The sequence below is a fragment of the Hibiscus syriacus genome, unplaced genomic scaffold, assembly GCF_006381635.1.
Source record: "Hibiscus syriacus cultivar Baekdansim isolate YM2019G1 unplaced genomic scaffold, ASM638163v2 tig00110930_pilon, whole genome shotgun sequence".
Classification (NCBI taxonomy): Eukaryota; Viridiplantae; Streptophyta; class Magnoliopsida; order Malvales; family Malvaceae; genus Hibiscus; species Hibiscus syriacus.
The window spans coordinates 522,321-540,009 of NW_024062917.1; the positions used below are offsets into that span (position 1 = coordinate 522,321).

The window sequence follows — 17,689 nt, forward strand, 5'->3', positions numbered from 1 at the left end:
GATAATTTAAAACTCGTGAGCTTTTGAGTTGGTCGGGCTTCGAAATTTTTTTTTGAGTTCGAGTTGAATATGATAATTTTAAATTCGCAAACTTTCAAATTTGACTTGATTCGTTTATATCCTTAGTAGGAAGACCGAAATGGAAGCTAAAGGTCAAAATCTAAAGTATCAGTAATGACGCAATTGAGAAAACGTAGTTTTTACCGAATAGAATAGCGAGCGAAATAAACTGTCTATCGCATTTGGTTGGAAGGTCAACGATGATGTGAGTGAAAGTTGCGTTAATAGTGCTTGAAAGTCGGATTGAAGTGACAACGAGAAACCTTGGAACGAATGACAATGTATCAAAAAAATATGTTGAAAAAAAATTAAAACCATTTGAAAATTAAGCAGGTTTCGTTGTTTTTAGTTCTAACTTTATTTTTAAAAGTAAAAAAATATTTGAAAATTATGTTGACTTTTCTGCCTACTATTAAGACACGTAGTTTACTAGCATCCTATGTGCTAGACGCAAATGCATGATAAGTAGTTTGTTCATGCATACTGACAATCTTGTTGAATTTACATGCAATGCATGATCTATGTCTATGATACAGATGAATGTTAAACACTTGCCCTTGCATCTTCAGAAGCTTGGTGCTAAGGTTTCATTTGTTTGGTTCAATATAATGGTTGATGGTTCTTTGACTGATTCATGACTTCCGTTTCCTTGCAGTGTGTTTGGTCTTTTTAATGTTCCTGCTAAACGGTGAAAAATGTCTCACTACTTGGACACCTTTGTGGAATTTGTCTGGCTTTCCATGTATTTCTTCTCATTTAATTTTTTAAATTTGCATTTCCATCATTTTACTTCTGGAATTCATGTGATAAATTTGGCTGAAGCTCCGAAAACATTTTTAATTTTTAGATACCTATGGCTTATTCAACTACCTCATTCCTGGACCATCCTTTTACGCTGTCATTGGGTCCTCATCATGGCCTGTAAGTATTCTGATGAACTGAAGATCTATAAGGTTGATATTGGTTATTTCTAGTTGCAATTTCAATTGTTAGACAATGAATTTGGACCATCCTTTTACGCTGTCATTGGGTCCTCATCATGGCCTGTAAGTATTCTGATGAACTGAAGATCTATAAGGTTGATATTGGTTATTTCTAGTTGCAATTTCAATTGTTAGACAAATGAATTTTAAATGTCCTTTTGGAATGAGAAAAACTGTATGCTTTTCTTATGCTACACATATTCTATCCCGTGCTTTTCAGATATTTTCGCCCAGTGAAAAGATTGATAACATAAATGACCAGTATTGGACATTGCATGCTGAAGAGGCAAGTTTTTCTTTTTCTACTCTGTTGAAGCTGAAATTTCATGTCTAAAATGCTAGACAATGTTGTACTGTTTTTTTTTAAATTGAAGTTATAAGGGAATAACTTTGGAAGTGATTTATCAAAAATGGAGTCAGCATCTCCTATAATATATTATACATGTTTGTAACATCTATTAATGTAACAAACTTTTTTCATTTTATCAAATTTCAGATCCCAGAAGAAGAGAAGAACCTTGGTCCCCAGGATAGGTTGATCCATGTTTACCACTTTACAAAGAGACTGGCCCAAATCAGATGGTAGCCAATTATGCACGAATTGGCAAATATTCATGGGTAATGATTTTATCCAACACAATTTGGATGTTCTAAGAATTATTTTTTTGTTTTCTTTTCTCAACAGCAAGTACAAAACTATGGCGAGCCCTTTTTCTTGGTCATTCACGAAGGTGAAACAGTGGCTGATGTTAAAGTGCGAATACAAGCGAAATTTCAGGTTCCTGAGGAAGAGTTCTCCAAGGTATTTTAATGCTAATCTTTACTCAGATATGCTATTCGTTTCATTCCTTTTATCTTTCCCCACTTACAAATCAGTTTTTGACTTCCCTTTCCTGATACCTTTACCATCTCTTTGTTTAGTGGAAGTTTGCACTGTTGCCTTCAGGGCGACCAGAGTACCTAGAGGACTCTGACATTTTATTCAATCGTTTTCAGGTTTGTCTTTGTTTCCTTGGTGTTTTGTTCTCACATTTGATCACTGTATATATGTAGTATTTATTTGTGTGTACTCTTCAGAGAAGAGATGTCTATGGTGCCTGGGAGCAATACCTCGGGTTAGAGCACTGTGATAACAGTCCTAAGAGAGCTTATATAAATCAGGTATGTTAGAAGTAAAGTTACATGTCATGCAAATTAACGCATTTTCTATCTATTTTTACAATATTGCGGTTCTAATTATGAATTGCACATAACTGTTGCAGAACCGTCACACATTTGAGAAACCAGTTAAAATATACAACTAATAGAACAGGTAGTTGAAGTGGAGAGTTTTTTCAAATGACGGGCGTCGTTTTGTAGGTATGCACTTTTTACACATCTGGAGAGGGGATATTTATCTTTGATATGGTGGTTTTTTTGGGAGTTAATACAGCTATTGTATGGTTTCTGGTTGGAAGTCGTGTGTAATTTAGCAGTACATATGAAGATTCTTTAACAGCTTCTATACAAATAGCGGGTATAGTTGTCTGCAGATGACATTCTTTTCCTCTTTTTCCCTGCTTTATTTAATGTCCTACTCCAGAGTTTATGGTAATTTCTTGGATTTAAGTGCACACCAAATGTGGTATCTTCTTTTTTGACCTTACTATATATATATATATATATATATATATATATATATATATATATGAAATATTGAGTAGACAGGAGCTTAATCAAGTTTCACTTTTAAAGCCAATTCAAAATAAAAATCTGACTATTCAAGATATCTTGATTTAAGGTTAATTATGTGTATTATTCAGTAAAAAATGAATTTGATTTTCACACTCCAACTTGATTTATGATTTATTAGTGTTTATGGCTGAATTGTAATTTAAATTTAAAGTTTTCAATGCTAATAAGAAATAAATAAAGTTGGGCTGGTAAATTACTTGATGCAGAAAAATACCCTAGTTTAGTTCATTTGATAGCTATAGCTCAAGTAAACAACAATTGAGTTTATGCTCACACAGAGAAAAGAAAGCGAGAATTGGGTTAATATAAGATTTATTTATTTTTTAATTAAATTCAAATTGTTTATGGAAAAAAGATATAAAGTTAACACTCCCTGGAAACTGTTTGGATCTCCCAAAATGCAAATTTGTATAGTTGATACGCCCATCCCCAAAATGCAAATTTGTATAGTTGATACGCCCATCAGTTTGGATCTGATTCACATGACTGGCCACGATAAGATGATTCATGCACAGCAGTAGCAGCAAGTAAGCTCTTCCTGCATGCATCAATGCTATCTTAGAGTTTGATGCAGTGTTGATTGGCAAGGGCAGCAAATAATCAATTTAGGCCATGCTTTGATCTAACAACACAACTTGCCGATAAGTTTTCTCCTATTGAGCCATTGTTTCCATTCTTCATTTTCTTGAAATATCGCACCCACATCCAACGAATATCAAGACATGGTGTAATGGTATGGTCCTCTCAAGATTCAAATTCGGATATAGGTATGCAGTGGAGCAGTGGATTCCCCAATTCCAAGGCTTCAATTTCATCAGCAGTTACAATATTTTGTTTTCTCTTTCTTGCGAGTTAATCTTCTCCACGGATCCAGAATGTAGCAGTTATGCAAAAAATTTTCATAGAGATTTTGTAATTAAGAGAATTTTTCTCAAGTATTTGGTATTCCATATATTTCAGATTTGAGGCTCCTATACTGAGCTTTAACTCAGAAATCCCCATCCTAATACCTTAGCAAAACCAGGTCAGGTTCATTCATACAAGAAAGAAACAATATATGCAACTCTTACGGTTGGAATCCATTTTCGATTTTTTGTTCAGCCAGATCCTAGACACCATGATGCATTTTCTTTGCACAATGTCAGCAATAGACTCGATTCAAGAAGATGTTGTGATTTTTTTCTTTACCGTTTTAATTTTGCTTTTTCAACGTTCCAAATTTTTGTCATGCCCTCTTTAAATGTGCAAAGAGTTTTTGGAAAACCTTCCAGTTGTAGCTCAATCCAAAAGGCAAAACTCTAACATAGCTAGAATCCTCAACAACAAAAATATGAACTGCATACCTCCCACGATGTCATATACGAAAGAAGACTTTTCATAAGCATCCTTAGATATCTCGGGATGAACCGAGGGATGCTGGCGGGGTCGATCGTCTCCTGAAAATTTTAAATTCTCATATAATTTAGATATTTTCTATTGATGATCTCTTTTTCGTCCCTAACATAAAATTCCGCATCTCCGGTAACTAGCTCTTCACTATTTACTTCTATGGTGTCTGTAATCTTTACCTTTGATGTTGCTTGGTTTGTCTCCATAGTACCTGCAATTTAGGCTCAGAGATAGTTTGTAAAGGAAAGACAGAGGAGCAGCAAAAGAGCAAGTGATCATTTGTACAATCAATAACCAGAGGAGCAGCAAAAGAGCAAGTGATCATTTGTACAATCAATAACCCTTCTCAGTTGACAGAAAAAGTATATATTAGGGGTAGTAAGAACTTATGACCATTTCCAGCATTTCTAAAAGAAAGCCAACTACTCTTCTTCTGAAACATTATTCCCCGATTTATTTGTAATTTGTTAACTAAAACAATGAAAATCTATTATCATTTAAGCCTTTTAACACACATTATACATGTGACATAAAAATAAAAGAAATTACAAGTATATGGGGTGTCTCAGAATGATAATTTTGAATTAATTTATATTTTCTCTTATTTTTCTCATTTTCTTTCTTATTAAACACGTCAAAATTTTATTATTTTTATAATTTTGGAGTGAATATAAGATAATAGTTTTTTAAAGACTCTTAATTATTTGATAATATACACAATGCTCGATTCCAGAATTTAAGAGATAACAATAATCCTTTAATCATTGTGGTTACTTAGTTATCATATGAATATTACTTAAAAAATTACGAACATAACGGTTAAAATAATAATAAGTAAAGATTCTTAATAAAGTATCAATCATTATTTATTAATTATTTTTTAAAATTTAAAATCTAAATTCCAATAATTTAATAATTTAAATGGGGCCAATTGTCCTATAATGCGAATTATCAACCCTTCAAATTGGTCGATTAAACAAATGACTTTAATTTTCCAAGAGTTACAAGATAGGCCCAATAAGAACAAATGTTCAAATATCCAATCCATCATATCTTTCTTTTTCTAATATAAAGGCCTCTAAAACTTAGCCGACTCACTCACCTTCGTTATCTTCAAACCCCTTCGAGGCTACTGCCCAGCGATTCACTTTCAAGATCTAGGTAAAACTTTTCTCTTCGGTTAAAAAATTGGTGTCTAGCCGTTGATGGCGACAGTATATTTATTTTATTCCTTTTTTCTTTTCGATGCAGTTTTGAATTTCATAGGCGTTTATATTTTTTAGATCGGTTAACTCTTGAATCAATTTGTTTGATTCTGTTGGGAATCACAGTCTTTCGCTTCGTGAAGTTAAGATAGCACTTAGAGATTAAGGATAGTAAAGAGAGCACAAGAGTATAATTCTCCAATTTGGAGATTCTTCCACTATACAAAAAAATAGTAGAATTATAATGATGCGTTCACAAAATTTGACTTATACTTGGTGGCTCACTCAAGTTTGAGGATAAAGACTTCCCAAGCTATCTCTCTTCTCTCTCAAATAACTCTCTAACTCTCTAGTTTCTCACTCTCAGAAGTGGACTCTCTTAGTGTTTTTGGATTTCTTGGAGTTAGGAATGAAGTCTCTCACCCCTATTTATACTACACCTCACATAAATGTTAGATTACTTACATCCAACGGTAGAGATTAATTATCTAGAATGATCCACACACTCTAAGAAGCTCTACACTCTTCCATTCCCTACTCTCCATAAGGTTCACACATATCTAGAATATTTCACACTCTTCCACAAGCTTCTAGATAGTTCTACTTCTCTAGAGTTCTCGGAACGTTCTAGAAAATTATACACTTCTCTAGAAAGCTCTAGAATTTTCTAAAAATTCTCCAGTTAAGGAGAGATCCAACAAATCTTCCCTCTCGACTTAATTGGGAGGTAGTAGCAAGTCGGCACATTGACATCAATCTTCGAACTTCTTGTACCATTGCCTTGGTGCTTCCTTAAGCCCATATAACTCTTAGTCATACGACACACTATATTTTCTTTGTCTGAAACTTTGAATCCCTCAGGCTGCTCCATGTAGATTTCTTCCTCTAGATCGCCATGTAGAAACGTCGTCTTGACATTGAGCTGTTCAATCTCCAAATCTTGCACGGCTACTAAGCCAAAGACCATTCAGATGTATGTCATCTTTTCCACGGGAGAGAATATTTCTTCAAAGTCTATACCTTTTTCTTGTCCAAATACTTTGACAACCAACCGAGCTTTATAGCGAGGCTTTGAGCTGCTATCTTCAGTCTTGATCTGATATACCCACTTATTCTTCAGGTTATTCTCCCTTTTGGTAGCTGCACAAGTTCATAAATATGATTCTCATGCAATGATTGCATCTCTTCTTGCATACTCTTCTTTATTCTTCTTCTTTATGACTATAACTAATTGCTTATTTATAGCTTTGAAGCTCCCCCTCATCAATGAGCATAACGTACTCATCTGTATTATACCAAGTGGATGATATTTATCTCTTGAGGATGGTTTCAGCTCTGGTGCTGTTGGAGAGCTAAACTCCTAAAAGCTTTAGAATTTTTAGAACCTCTCCAATTAAGGAGAGATCCAACAGGTTCTATGTCCATAATAACGTTCTAAATTTTAAATTGAGATAGATACCGTCAAAATTTCATCGGAATTTATAAGTGAAATTTGTAATCATATAAATTTTAAATGAACCATAATAACGTTTAAATATTGAAGTAGTTCAGTTTTATTAGTAAAATTATGAGATAAAAGAAGCATTTTGTGGAGTAAAAAAAAAAATTAGAAGTTGTAAATAAAATAAGAAAGAAAAACATAAAATTCGGATTTTAAAAGTATGATAATCCGACGGCTTAAACATGCCTAAAAAAGGCCGTACCATTCGGCAACAGTTGCGTCATCCACACCCACCCACGTATCCTCTAAAGCCCTAAGTGAAACCACAAAATGACCATAGTATCCCGATTAACAACAACTAATCTGCTGACCAAAAGGGTCATTTCGAAATCTTGCCTATATAATTACTAATCTTAGGGCTTTTTCGTTCCCTCATTCTGAAAATCAGAAGAGAAGCCGCCGCCGCACCCCTCTCTTCGTATCAAGCTAATTTTAGGTCGGTTTCTATGTTCTGTTGCAATATTTTTATTGGTTTTGTTTAGTTATGTTTAAAGTTAGATCTTCTGTTTATTTTCTTTTCTGATTTTGAATTTGTTTTTGCTTCTCTTTTTTTTAAAGCTATGTAAGTGTTGTTTTCAATCACATTTAGTCAATGATATTTTGTTTAAGTTGTTTTAAAGAGTAGATTACTTGATTATCTGTTAAACTGTGCTGATAAGTTCGAAAATGTAAGTTTATGGATCCTAATGACCTCCCTGCGTTTGCTGAATTGTTTTTTCTGTTCAACTTGGTGAAATGGGTTCTCAAATTTATTATTAGTAATCGTGTTTTAGGGTACCTTTTGAAGTTTTTGGTGAAATTGGTTTTCGAATTTACTATCAATAATCTTATCTAAGCTCCCATATCAAGTTGCTTGGTAGATTAGCTTTGGACTAAGAATCTTAGATTCAAAGTCAAAGTTTCTTCCCTGAGCTGCTGTAACGTATTAATAGATTTATTTTTATTTTTGAATTTTTTATGTTCACGTGTTGTTCATCTAGCTTCTCCTATAGATTTTATGTAATTGAAAAGTCTGAATTTTTTATTTTCTTTTTGTAGCTTTCAAATTCAATTAAGAAAGGAAAAGCCAATGGCATCCAAGTTCTGGACTCAGGTTTAATTTAATTTATTTTATTTTTTACTCATGAATTTAAAAAATATATATAGCCTTTACATAGTATTCTAATGAAGAGCTTCGAGTCTTGGACATTTCGTAAAATTTTCTGAATTCTACAACTTTACCAACTCGTTGCAGGGTGGTAGTGACACCGAGGAAGAGGAGACTGATATTGAAGATGAAATTGAGGATGGGGGAGCTGGAGATACCCCAGCTGCTGCTGGAAGCAGATATCTCCAAGCGAATGCAAGTGATAGTGATGATTCTGATGGGCAGAAGAGGGTGGTTAGATCTGCTAAAGATAAGCGGTTTGAGGAGATGGCAAGTACTGTTGATCAGATGAAAAATGCAATGAAAATCAATGACTGGGTTAGTTTGCAGGAGAGTTTTGACAAGATTAACAAACAGCTGGAGAAGGTTATGCGTGTTACTGAGTCGGACCGAGTTCCGAGTCTTTATATCAAGTGTCTTGTGATGTTGGAGGATTTCTTAGCAGAAGCTCTGGCTAATAAGGAGGCGAAAAAGAAAATGAGTAGTAGTAATCACAAGGCTTGAATGCAATGAAACAGAAGCTCAAGAAGAATAATAAGCAGTATGAGGAATTGATTAACAAGTATAGGGAGAATCCTGAGAGTGAAGAGGAGAAGTTTGAAGATGAGGAAGAAGATGAGGATGAAGATGAATCTGGGTCTGAGGTGGAGGATCCATCACAAATTGCTGAACTCAGTGATGAGGATGATGATGGGGAAGAACTGGACGATGCCACTGCTGATGGGGCTTGGGAGAAGAAACTGAGCAAAAAAGAGAAGCTGATGGATCGGGAGTTTAAGAAGGATCCTAGTGAGATCACCTGGGATACTGTTAACAAGAAGTTTAAAGAGGTCGTGGCTGCTAGGGGAAGGAAGGGAACTGGAAAATTTGAACAGGTTGAGCAACTTACCTTCTTGACAAAGGTTGCCAAGACTCCTGCTCAGAAGCTTGAGATCCTTTTCAGTGTTATATCTGCACAGTTTGATGTTAATCCAGGTCTTAGTGGGCACATGCCTATAAATGTATGGAAGAAGTGTGTACAGAATATGCTTGTTATATTGGACATTCTTGTTCAGTACCCGAACATTGTGGTTGATGATATGGTTGAGCCCGATGAGAATGAAACCCAGAAGGGAGCAGACTATGATGGCACAATCCGCGTATGGGGAAATCTGGTCGCCTTCCTTGAGAGAATAGATAATGAGTTCTTCAAGAGCTTGCATGCATTGATCCACACACTCATGAGTATGTTGAGAGATTGAGAGATGAACCTTTGTTTTTGGTCCTTGCACAGAACGTCCAGGAATATTTGGAGCAAATTGGTGATTTGAAGTCTGCTGCTAAGGTTGCTCTAAGGCGTGTTGAGCTTGTGTATTACAAGCCTCAAGAGGTTTATGATGCTATGAGAAAACTTGCTGAGCTATCGGAAGATAGAGAAAAAGATGGCGATGAGACTAAAGTCGAGGAAACTAGGGGTTCATCCTCATTTGTTGTTACTCCAGAGCTTGTGCCTAGGAAGTCTGCTTTCCCTGATAATAGCAGAGCATTGATGGATATCCTAGTGACACTCGTTTACAAAAGTGGAGATGAGAGAACCAAAGCTCGTGCCATGCTTTGTGATATTTATCACCATGCCCTTTTTGATGAGTTTCCAATAGCTCGTGATTTGTTGCTGATGAGTCATTTGCAGGATAATATTCAGCATATGGATGTTTCAACACAGATACTTTTTAACCGGGCAATGGCACAAGTTGGACTTTGTGCCTTCCGTGTTGGACTAATTTCTGAAGCTCATGGCTGCCTTTCTGAACTCTATTCTGGTGGCAGGGTGAAGGAATTGCTTGCACAAGGTGTTTCACAAAGTCGATATCATGAGAAAACCCCAGAACAGGTATTGATCATTATATAATTCCATGACAGATCATAATCCTGAATAGCTTTAATTGATAATCCTGGAGTTTACTGTTTGCACATGATGTTTTTGCATGCTAATATTTTGTTGTTGTGAAGTATTAGTGTATAGCTTTTAATTTGTTGGTTAGATGATATTATTTCCTTTGGGGTTGAAAGGATCTCTCCTTTTACGTGATGTTTCTATTAGGCATTTGATGTTTTAAGTTATGGAAACAAATGTAGTAGCAAGAGTTACAAGACAACAAACCCGTATGAAATTCTTGTTGTTGAAGTATGTTCTCTGCTGACCAGTTCCTTCTTTTTGGAAATATTTACTAATTATCTTACTATTAATGCTCTGATCTGTGATTTTGGGCAAAAAAATGTTGTTGATCTATGAACCTTCGTGTCAGACCTTAAATGCATGCAAGTCATACCCTTCATTCGTAAAATTCTAAACATTTACGAGCTCTTCCCTGCTATTATGTAATTATTTGAAGGCTTACCCACTTTAACTATGGATTATATCAGGAAAGGTTGGAAAGGAGGCGTCAGATGCCTTACCATATGCACATAAACCCTGAGCTTCTAGAGGCTGTGCATTTGATATGTGCCATGCTTCTTGAGGTTCCTAACATGGCGGCAAACTCTCATGACGCCAAGCGCAAGGTGATAAGTAAGACATTCAGGCGGTTGCTTGAGTCGAGTGAGAGGCAGACATTTACAGGTCCCCCAGAAAATGTGCGGGACCATGTGATGGCAGCCACCAGGGCCCTTTGCAAGGGAGATTTTCAGAAGGCCTTTGACGTCATTAATTCTCTTGAAGTTTGGAAGCTCCTTAGAAATCGGGAGAGTGTGCTTGAAATGCTGAAAGCTAAGATCAAGGAAGAGGCTTTGAGAACTTACCTTTTTACTTACTGTTCATCGTATGATACACTAAGCTTGGATCAGCTCACCAAGATGTTTGACCTCTCTGAGACCCAGGTTCATAGCACAGTTAGCAAGATGTTGATAAATGAAGAACTCCATGCAAGTTGGGACCAGCCAACACGGTGCATTGTCTTCCATGATGTTGAATACTCAAGGTTGCAGGCTTTGGCATTCCAGTTGACTGAAAAGCTTTCAATGCTTGCTGAGAGCAATGAAAGGGCAGTAGAGGCAAGAATTGGTGGTGGTGGGATGGATCTACCACTAAGGCGACGAGATAACCAGGAATATGCAGGTGGTGTTGGTGGCAGGTGGCCGGACTTGTCCTACAACAATCAGGGTAGACAAGGTGGTTCTGGACGTTCAGCATATAGTGGCGGTGGCAGACCAATGGCAATAGGACAGGCCTCAAGGGATCGGTCAGGGCAGTCACGAGGAACAGGTGGTTATTCTGGGAGAAGTGGTTCAGGAATGAGAGGTTCCCAGATGGATGCTTCAGCTCGCATGGTCAGTCTCAATAGGGGCGTTCGTGGTTAGAACCTAACTTCTATTATAAGTTATGTCTTGAACCGAAATATGTCTTCTATTTACTTGGTTGAACTTTGAGAATGCGGTTGAACTTTGATTATTGGATTTTGTAGCTTCTCCTTTTATGGATGCGAATCTCTATATATTATTATTATGTGGGGAATGTTTCTTTAGTTGCATATTTGATAGATAGGAGTCGTGTTGGAATGCTTTAAACTTGCTTTCCTCTTGAAACATATGAGAATGTTGGTGCCTTTAAACTTTGGCATTTAATTTCATTAGAGTGTTGAAAATCCAAAGAATCCCAATGTCAGTTACTTCCCAAAATGTTGGATTTACCTTCTCAATGTCATCAAGTTTTTCGGTTCCCACCCGAGCTAATTTATGGGTTCTTGAGTTTTTCCTTTAGATATGGAAGAAAATGAACTTGAACGATTAAACGATGTAGTTTTAAAGCATGGGAGGCAATGTCTTCTTTTGATATGGGACCTCTTCATGTCTTTTGTTGCAATTATGCTAATATTCGTGTAAATCAAAATAAACAACGATACGTCAAAAATATAAAGAACGATAAATCCAATTTTTTTGAATGATAATAGAAGACAGCCCAACTAATATTCATGAAAAAGTACAATAGATTAAAGTGTTGAAGGTGGAGTAAAAAAATATATAATGGTCAATCTTTTTAGAACTAAAATTAAATTAAAATAATATGTAGATAACAAAGGTTAAATTCATTTATGTAAAATTATTGATGTCACTGTCATATGTTAACAGTTAGCTAAAATGGATGATTTTATAATTTCAATTAGTTGATAATTTTTTTGTAATCAGATGGCCTAATTATAAAATACCCTACAGTTAAGGAATTATTTGTGTACCTCACTTAAAATATTTTATTTGTTTAGAGAAATGTTGGTATATGTTTTTTGGTGCGGAGTCAAACAGTCTACGGAGAAACAAGTTTGAAGCATTAGAGAAAGAAATCATTCTAGAAGAAAAACCGTATAACAAAAAGGTTTAAATATATATTTAATATCTGGATTATAGAAATAACCATCTAGCTCAGTCGGTAGAGTACAAGGTTCTTAACCTTGAGGTCGTGGGATTGAGTCCCACGGAGGGCATTTCATAATTCGGAGGTCTCTTACGGAAGCTGCTCTCAACCTAGTGTTGGGGGTAGCCTACTATCTTACCTCCCCCTTACCCCGTACATATGGGAAAAATGGACAACCATTTTAATATCTGGATTATACACTTTCTTTCAAGTTGGTATGATAATTAAAGAATTTTTACTCACAAGTTAGTACTCAAATTTTAATGCCATCCATTGTTTTAGTATTTTTATTAGTGATATTAAATTTTGATGAAATGATAATATAAAATTATATTATGTTTTAGTGATAATGACATCATGTCTGTTTTAATTATAATATAAAATTATATTATTATTTTTTAAATTGTTAAACAAAAAACTTTTTAAAATGTGTAAAAAAAATATTAAAGTAATAGATAAAATTAAAGTTCAGATGTCAATTTGGGAGGAAAAATGCTTTAGGTATCAAATTGATACCTAAAAATCCCTTAATATTACTCACATTTAGTTTGAAATAAGGACTTATTTGAATATATTTTTTTTACAAAAGGCTACCCAAAACTCCCAAATTCCTAAATTGAAGGATATTGCGCATTTAAACGCTCAAACCAGCGGCCTTGTTGCAATAGAAACAATATGAGCTAAACCAAGACTCAATCAACTTTTATTTTATTAGTTTGGGACAAATATAAAATAGTATATGTAATGCTCAAAGACTCTCAACCATTTAAAATTAAATGTTGATACTCCTACATACGTGATTCTTGAACCCAAACTTCAATAATAACAACAATTCTTCAACCAATTTATTTAAATACAAATTAATGAAATTTATTTAGGTCAATATAGGTGCTTATTAAAAAAACATTAAATAGCTTACAATTTTTTTAGTATTTTAACCAAAAAAAAAAGAGAGAAAAATTAAAAAAGAAAAAGATTTGTATAAATGTAAGTCCAAGCTAACTCTCCTCTACGAAATTCCCTCGAGGAAGAGAACAACCAAGTTTTTTATTTAATCTCTCAAAATTATAATGAAAAGTGTGCTAAAAAAGAATGGTATAGGAAGCTACAAAAAGGGATAAAAGATTGTAACCCAAGTTCAAGAAAACGAATATGGGAAAAATCAACATGAAGTTATATGCAAGTAATGTAATAACTATTAGCTAACAAGTCGTGCCTCTAGCTTTCTACTTCATTAGGACCATGGCCATTACCATCTTCACTAATTTTCTCCTGTGCTAACTTCTGAAGGCCGAACCTTCCCTTCATTATCCTTGGCTGATTTCTCCATAGTTGCTTCACTAACAGTTTTCAGGAGTAACTTCTAATGATGGAGGCCTTGCTTCATAGTGGTTTGCTGCCGTTTTTAGAGCTTCTTCAGTATCTTTGTTTGTTGTAGTGTATACTAATGATTGCAGCTTTGCTTCCGTATCTATGGCTTTGGTTTTTAAATCTTCTTCATTATCTTTGTTTAATGATGCAACCTCTAGTGACTGCAGTTTTGCCTTAGAATCCATGATTTCAGCTTTTGCAGCTTCTATGATACCTTTAAATTTTAATTGTAGGGCCAACTTCTAGTGATAGAGGCTTTGCTTCAAAAGCTCCGACTTCAGTTCCCGCACCATTTTCAGTAACCTTGTTGGTGTCACTAGCTTCCAGAAATTCAACATTTTCAATGGTCTTTGCAGCTTCATCGACTTTGTTTGTTGTGCCAACTTTCAATGGCCCAAGCTTTGCATCAAGATCCTTGACTTTGTATGTCAGAGATCTCACATCTCCGATGTTTGCTAGCTTAGTAGAATATTTCTGTAGTGAAAAGAAAAATGTAGCAGTGAATAAAAGAGGCAAGAAAATTTTAATCTAGAGATGCACAGAAGAGGATAAGAAAAGCATAGCAACATGTCATTTTATGTCAACGACTTTTTTCTCTTCTCAAATAATTCAAAATGATGATTTTCATTTCTTTCCTACTCCACCATGTGGTTAATGCCAGAAATTTGGAGTTGAGCTTCACCCTAGACTTTCATACATTCCAATGTCATTATAATTGCTTGATGAGAATTTATTCAAGCTAAATATATGTGCATTAGCAACTCATCCTAATCACATATTGATCTTGATATCCTAAATCTTGCAGGCATCTTTTACAGATTTCCATTATTATTTTATTCACTGATTCCAAATTTGCAGTTCAATAATTAAAGTATAAACCAACTGATTTGGTTTGCAATATCGGGTTAGTAAAGCTTTCTTCAGTTATGATTCTTTTGAGTGAGAAATTGGAGTTAGTCATAAAAGTTATGATGTTAAATGATTCTATATTCTTTCATTATGATGTTTCATGAAATGGTCTTGCAAACAAATGACAAAGATAGATATGCAGTGCTTTAATAGTAGTAATTTATATAAACTGGTATCCGAGATGCAAAAACAAAAAAACAAATTTGTATTTGGGGTGAGAAATCCTCAATCATATCTTAACTCACCTGTCGTAGCTGCTCCACTCGTTTTCTTAGAACCTTACAGATGCTTCCTTGTGAATGCCTTGAAGAATGAATAGCAAGTGAGAATGGAGGTCTGAGGAACAATGTTCTTGACTTTTACATTGGGGTAAGGGAGATTTGCAACCCACTGAATAAAAAGGGCAGTTCACAAGCTTCATCGGGCAGATGGTTATGCAGTGTCTGTCCATGTCACGTCACATGAGGCTAGCTGGGCACTTTTGTTCACAAGGAATTATTTTGAAAGCTCAAACTGAATCATGCTTCTCCATTTGACTAGCTGAAAATTTGGCATGACACCCTTCATTTTGGCAGGTCCTTGGTCTATATTTGCAAGTTGGCATATGTTGAGCAAGTTCATCTGCTGAATAAAATTTCATGTCGCAGTGAAATTCATTCTTCAGGTCAACATTCTTCAGCAAATTTTGTGCAATTTCTTCTCTGTTGTCTATCGACCAAAATCCATTAATTTCCATTTAGTGTGCAAAATCATCTATACTGTCTTCTCTCTTATCACTTAGTAACCATCCTGAAACTCGACTGAACAAATTCCTCTTTGTACTTGCAAATTCATTAATCAAGTGAGCAATGATATCATAAGGATGGCCAGATACTTCAATCTCAAGACCATCATCCAAGACAACAGATTCAGCCACAAAAGTTTCACTTCTTTGCATTAGATACTCCACCATTTCTTTTCTAATTTCAGCCGCTACTGAAGCAGGGGACTTGAAAATGTCACCGGTAGTATTGTCGACACAAGCTGTAGCTAACCCTGGGAGGAATGCTCGAGCTGTGTTGTAAACTACTTCTGCATCACAAAGGTGACAGTAAAATGTAGGACCACCCTCTTTTTCATCTCTCTGGTGTAAGTTTGACATCGTTTCGAGGAAGATCAGTAAACGGAGACGCCTACAAAAATGGTGTCACCTACAACATTTCATTACCTGTTCGATAATAAACTAATATGGCGACTAAAAAGAGTAGTAGACTTAACATCAGTAAATCCAGTAAGCCTGTCAGCAATGAGAAAACACATCCACCAAGCTTATACTGCATAAACAAAGACATGAACTCGAGTTTGGTCCTGTTGATTCATGCAGAAGAGAGAGAGAGAGAGAGAGCCAATTCGACCTCTTGATTACCAGTGAATTATATTCCTAAAACTATTTGACAACTCCTTCCCTAATCCCAAGCTATGATTTCTTTTGTCGAACAGGATAATTCAGCATTTTATATAGGTAAGTAGATTTCTCTGAAAACATAGCCTATCATCAAATTGAAAGCTTTATCTGTGAAATTTTATTCCACTAACTACTTGATTATTAGAAGGGTTAAATAAAATTAAGAAGTACTTCTACAACCAATTAACTGTGCGAGTTATATTTGTTAGTTGTTGCAATGTATCATGATGTGGAGACATTCACCCAAATGATCCACACCCAAAATCTCAAGAGAAGAAAACTCCAACAAACAGTTCTGTTTCTCTCTTTAAAATTAAACTGTACATTAATTTAAAGAAAACCTCTTTTCAAAAAAAAAAAAAAAATCTATCAAAGAAACTTGAAAACAAGATGAACTGCAACAATTCTTTTAATTTCTATAAGAAATGGAAATATTATGTCATAAATCCAACGATATGCAAATCAATTGCTTTAATTCCCCCATTGTGAAATTAAAAACATTAAAAAAGCATTAAATTCGTAATCTTAAAAGGATGATAATGGAAGAACAAAAAAAAGTACAGTATGTATAATCATTCAAGCAATCAAATGTACCACAAAAAGTAGCAAAAAAGAGAAATACCTCCATCATTTTGAAATGCCTAATAAAACCTTGAAAATTGAGAAGCACAAAGGATTTAGCCTTGAGAATTGACCTATTAAATTCTCATTTTCTTTAAAAAGAGAGAAAATAAAATATTAAAAAGAGCCTCGTTTTCATTTCTAATATTCAACTGCTTTAAGCCTTTAACCATCTTTTGCCTTTTATTTTACCATCACCGAAATAATCTCTGCCTTTTTATTATTTTATTTTTTGTGGGCTAAACTAAACTAATTTTAAGTTTGTTTATATTATATATTGATTCTGAAATTTTATATCATTTATCAGTTTAGTTTAATGTTGTGATATATAAAAAATAATAAATAAAATATAAATGTGATTTTAAATTATAGATTCTGAAATTTTATACATTAATAATTTATATGTCAATTATTTAATTTTAAAATTCAGTTAAAATTTTTCGTCGTTGACCGTCGTTTACCACTATCAATTATCATTATTAATAATGTTTGAACCTAAATTTTTTATTTAAGATAAATATTGAGGAGGTTAAGAAAGATATATCTTGATTCAATGATGATTAAACGATAAAATCTTAGATTTAAGCACCATGTGTACAAATGTATGAGACTTCATTATTATTATTATTAAAGAATTAAGAGATTTTAAATATATATTATATTATATTTATCCGAAATTAATAGAAAAATAAAATATATTTTTATATCAGTTATATCGGTCGATAACCATGAATGATAATGAAAAAATATCGATCATGGTAAAGAAGATTAAAAATTTAAGATAATTTCAGAAATAAATGGTCCCAAAATGCAATATTTTGGTACTGACATTGAAGATAAATCGGTCGAGTAATAAAAAGAATGATATTTGAAAGTTAAGTGGCAAAAGATAAAGAAAGACAAAGTTTGTTTCCCAAAAATGTAATTCGGCAAAACATTAA

General features: G+C 34.4%; 1 long non-coding RNA gene and 2 pseudogenes across 1 annotated transcript; 2 read left to right on the forward strand and 1 right to left on the reverse strand.

The window, feature by feature from the left end:
- The first annotated feature begins 1,756 nt into the window (after nt 1–1,756).
- Nucleotides 1,757–2,387, forward strand: LOC120146599. The gene is made up of 3 exons (XR_005518236.1): nt 1,757–1,845; nt 1,965–2,204; nt 2,306–2,387. It is a non-coding gene; the product is annotated as an uncharacterized LOC120146599 (long non-coding RNA).
- A 4,873-nt stretch (nt 2,388–7,260) lies between these two features.
- On the forward strand, nt 7,261–11,500 carry LOC120146598 (annotated as a pseudogene).
- Nucleotides 11,501–13,743: 2,243 nt separating this feature from the next.
- Nucleotides 13,744–15,824, reverse strand: LOC120146665 (annotated as a pseudogene).
- Between the last annotated feature and the right edge of the window lie 1,865 nt (nt 15,825–17,689).